This window comes from Impatiens glandulifera, chromosome 1, assembly GCF_907164915.1.
Source record: "Impatiens glandulifera chromosome 1, dImpGla2.1, whole genome shotgun sequence".
Classification (NCBI taxonomy): Eukaryota; Viridiplantae; Streptophyta; class Magnoliopsida; order Ericales; family Balsaminaceae; genus Impatiens; species Impatiens glandulifera.
Genome location: NC_061862.1, coordinates 60668312 through 60673560, shown reverse-complemented (window position 1 = coordinate 60673560; position 5249 = coordinate 60668312). Strand labels below are relative to the sequence as shown.

Sequence of the window (5249 nt, the reverse complement as noted above, 5' to 3'; positions counted from 1 at the left end):
TATATATATAAATTAAAGATAATAAAATTAAAAAAATATTATTGTTTACGTGTATATATATATATATTAAAATAATAAATATTAATAAAATTCAGAATAATAAATATATATTATATTATTATTTATTTAACGTGAAACGTGATATTTTAATTTAAGAAACCCTAATTATTGATCTTTTGAAATTTCATTCTCTCTCTTTAATCTCTCCATCAATGTCGGCCGTGGCTCTAGCTCTTCTTCAAAGACATTTTTCTCAAATCTTACCCTAAATAGTCTCCTTCTTCATAGATCTTTTCTTCTTCAAAGACATTTTTCTCAAATCTTACTCTAAATAGTTTCCTTCTTCATAGATCTTTCTCTTCGATCCATTCACACTGTCATCTCTTACGACCTTCACAAGACTTCCTTACTCCCATTTATAGATCTACGGACCAAAGATCGGGAAAGAAATTTTTAAGGTAAAATCGTCCGTTTATACTGATTTTACCGCGTTTATCAATTTCAATGAGTTAAATCGCGATTTAACTACTTGGCAAATGTCCATTGGAAGGGTGCTGCTGAAATAGTTTTAGCTTCCTGCACCAGATATATCAATGAAGATGATCTCTTGGTACCGATGGATGAAGACAAGGTATGTTAGAATTTCATTTTTTTCATTTGCATTTCTGTATTTTAAAACTTACAGAAGCATCTAAGAATCCCCATTAGTCATCCTTGCTGGATTTTTTATTTTCAATAATTGTTTTTTGCTTCTGTAACTAATTAGGTAGGCACTTTATTGACTATCGACTTAATTCTGTCATTGTGTGATCTTAATTCTATTCCTCTCAACTCCAAGTTGATACAAAGAAAATTTGTGGACTTAAGTAAGATGTTACTGATGCCTTCCACATTTCAAATTTAACTCCCATCTTGTGAAAATTTTTGTTGCCTGCATTCAGATGTTTTCAGAAGAGCCATTGAAGATATGGCTTCCAGAAGTTTGTGTTGCGATTGCATACAGACCTGAAAATTTCGAAAAAATCCCACATGCTGAGGAGGAACTGTCTACCAGAAGTTTTTGTAAATGATTGATCAACGCAGAATCCTTGTCGACCTGGTGTTAGAGAAGTTGTCCGGCTATGTACAAATGTTGGAGTTAAGGTATGCTAGTATTTACTTTGGTTAAGAGAGTGATAAGGATCGTTGTATGTGAAGTTCATATTTGTGCGCACCACTGTTATATATGGCTGAATTAGTTGAGATTTGTGTTTAAACAGGTGCGCATGGTCATTGGGGATAATATTCAAACAGCTAGAGCTATAGCCCTAGAATGTGGGATACTAGAATCAGATGCAGACACCACTGCACCAAATGTCATTGAAGGGAAAGATTTTCGTGCATTATCCGATGATGAGAAGCTAGAAGTTGCTGAGAAGATATCAGTATGTCATGAGCTGACCAACTCAACTTGGAATTAGTTTGATGTTACTCTTATTATTTAATTAGTTTAAGTAAGGAAAGAAATGATTCTAATTCCATGTGTAGGTAATGGGAAGGTCGTCTCCAAATGATAAGTTGCTCCTTGTGCGAGGCGCAAGAGAGGACATGTTGTTGGTGTAACAGGAGATGGAACCAATGATGCCTCCCGCACTGAATGAGGTATTTGTGTCAAACCATTATGTTTTCCTTGGACAGTGTGCTCTTTAAATTCTTATCTTCTATTGGTTATTTTTTCTACTGTGAAACCAATGAAAATATGAATTTTCTTTGTATGCAATTATGTTTTTCTATCTAGCTCACTATACAAAATACATTTCAAATGTGAATCTTTTACACAGTAGACTTTTTCCCTTTATTCAATTGACCTAGTTGTGAATCTTTAATCAATCTGCTATCGTTATTGTGCATTTTTACAGCTGTTGGATTTTTATTTTTCTCTATTCAGTTGAAATTGTTTGCTACCTTTCTTTTCACCTTTGGAATTTAAAGGTGATATGTTATCCTTGTTTTAGACTGATATTGGTCTCTCAATGGGCATCCAAGGAACAGAAGTCGCAAAAGAGAGTTCAGATATAATAATATTGGATGATAACTTCACTTCTGTTGTGAAGGTTAGTCACTAGTACATGCTGGTTTATTATTAGGTTGAAATATAGACGAACTATGCTTATTAATATGGCTTGATCTCTCAATTGGTTCTTTGCTTTTTGAATTTTCTTGTGCACTCTTGTTGCCTTGTTTTAAAAGCGAGAATTTGTTGCACTGTTTGTTTAAATTGTGAGGAAAGTATTATAATTTGGAATTTGTTCATCGAATGGCATCTCCTTCCTTGCTGTACAGTTTGTTAGATGGGAGCGTTCTGTTTATGAAAACATTCAGAAATTCATCCAGTTTCAACTCACTGTCAATACTGTTGCACTTTTTATTAATGTTGTTGCAGCAGTTTCTTCTGGTGATGTCCCTCTGAATGCAGTGCTGGTAATATAATTAATAATCTATGCACGCACTTGATATGAGAAAAAAGAGAAAGAAATAAATAGTAGGTAATTAATGGGTTCTTTTTATTTTGTTTTGTTTGGGAAAAAATTATGATCGAATGAATTCAGCTTCTTTGGGTTAATCTCATAATGGATACACTTGGAGCTTTGGCATTGGCCACTAAACCACCTACTGATCACCTGATGCATCGACCTCCGGTTGGTCGGAGGTGAGTTTGAAAACATAATTGATTCAACCATTTTTGTTCATATTAATAATATTGCTGAATGGTTGATTGCATGAGTATTGTTGTTGTTTTTGTACCTTGATCAGGGAACCGTTGATAACAAATATAATGTGGAGGAACTTGCTAATTCAGGTATATATTATTATTGGGAAGCAGGTGTAATTCCCAGGTGTAAGTTGTTGTTTGATAACTTACAATTTCTAGCTAGCTAGCTAGGACAAGAAATGAATAAAAATATTTTGGTTGGGTAATTTTGTTGGAACACACATACAACTGCAGGCAGCTTATCAAGTAAGCGTCCTGCTCGTTTTGAACTTCCAAGGGGGAAATATCCTCAACTTGAGGCATGATAATCCCGGCCATGCCAAAAAAAATGAAGAACACGCTCATACGCTCATATTCAATGCTTTTGTTATTTGTCAGGTATGTATGATATTAATATATATATACCCTAGGTAGAAAGAAAGAAAGAAAATAAAGAGAAAATGGTTAATTTGTGCAGATATTCAATGAGGTGAATGTAAGGAAGCTTGATGAGATGAATGTGTTTAAGGGAGTGACTAAGAACTGTCTCTTCATGTTGATAGTTGGACTAACTATTGTGCTCCAGGTTTGACTCTGATCAATATGTTGTCTTTTTTATTTTAATTTGCATGCATGAATGATGATATAATAATAATAATGTGTTGTTTATGTTGATGATAGGTGATCATAATATTCTCCTTGGGAAGTTCTACTCAATTGTTAGGCTTAGCTGGAAACTGTGACTTGTATCTGTTGCAATTGGATTTGTGAGGTGAGTCGTATTAAATTAATTAATTTGTTGTTAGTAGGTGGTGGGTCAATGCATGCAACACAATAGTTTGGAAAATGATCCCAGTTCCGGAGACACCATTCAGTGATCACTTGTCAAGATTATTCAAGAGTATATTTTCTAAGAAAAAGAAGAATACAAATGCAGTACCACCACCACCAGGTAAAATTAACTTGAAAGTTTTTTTACTAATAATCATCGTCTACCAGATAAATATTTTATAATTGTTTTTGCTATTTTCAAAAGACCATTAAGAAGATATCCAGACAGAAATGGAGGAAACAAATTTGCACTGCAAGAGGATATTTATCTAGATTCCAATAATTGAAGATCAATTCATTTCCCTTTTAGCGGTTTAATTGTGAAGAATGTGATTCAGATGTTATATGCTCGTCTTCATCCTTGAGCTGTCAATTGCATGAAGAAGCAATCAGGTTTTGTTTTTCAAATTTTGTGTCGATTTAATTCACATCAATATACCATCTTTCTTTCTTATCTTAAAAATAATCTCTTTTAAAAATAATCTCTTTCATATATTTGCAGATGTGGTCTAAGAAGAAGTTGATGTCTAAGAAGAAGATTGAGTGGATAAATATCATATTCTCTATTGAATAAAACTATTTTTTTGTTTGAAATATTTTGATGTGAGAATTTATGCTAATTTTGTTATTATTAAAAATGTTATTTAACTATTTTTGAATGTCCTTTTCAATGAATATTTAATTTCAAACTCTAAAATTTCGAATAAAATTGTTAAAATAAATCAAAAATAAAATAAAAATTGTTTTAAAAAATTATGGACTTTTGGCGACGCTTAAATTGATGTTACCGACGCTAAAATAAGCGTCGCTAAAACATTCGCCCACCCTGCTTATGGCGACGCAAGAATAAGTGTCGGTGATATTTTTGGCGACGCTTTTATGGGTTGGCAGAAGTCTTTTTAAGCGTTGCCGTAGGTCTGTTTTGTTGTAGTGAAAATGAATGACTGAAGCTCTCCCTCTATAATCCGACTCAAGGACTAAAACCCATCATAGAAGAGACAATATTAAAAAAGGAATTACAACAATTCAAAAACTACTTATTTCAATAAAGTTGTCCATAGCTTGGAAAAATACTTTTATAATTTATCTTGCCAAATTTGTAATTTACAAGAACACATTGCACTTGAATGCTTTCAATTTAGATCTTAAACAAATTATACCGCATTTCTAGTAACACCAATTACTATTGTTAATCTAAGTTTCTAGCAACACCCATTACTATTGTTAATCCAACTTGGTATCATAGTTTCAGGTGTCACATCTAATTTAAATAATATATAAGTACAAAAATAATTAAAGTTGGTAATGACAAGTCTTTATTAATTATTCATAATTTTGGCACCACCAAAATCACAAGTTCTCACTGCATTCTTTATTTACATAATGTTTACCTGCACTAGAAACTAAAAAAAAAAAATCTTATTAGTGTTATGAGATTTTTAGTTTATAACATTATGGTATTCGAATTTCATTTGAATGTTTGTTTTATTAAAAACCATGATATGAAGACGGTGTTTCATGGGGAGGGATCCTCTGCTACTAATTCATCTGTTACATGTGTTCCTTACTCACAGTTTTGTTTATTTATAAAAAAACAAAAAAAACAAACCAACATAATTTACTAATTTGCCCCCTCCCTATATGAGGGGGAACAGACGGAACATATGTAGTATGTGAGGGGGAACAG

General features: G+C 32.6%; 1 pseudogene; it reads left to right on the top strand.

The window, feature by feature from the left end:
* The first annotated feature begins 616 nt into the window (after nt 1-616).
* Nucleotides 617-4086, top strand: LOC124929441 (annotated as a pseudogene).
* The last annotated feature ends 1163 nt before the right edge of the window (nt 4087-5249 follow it).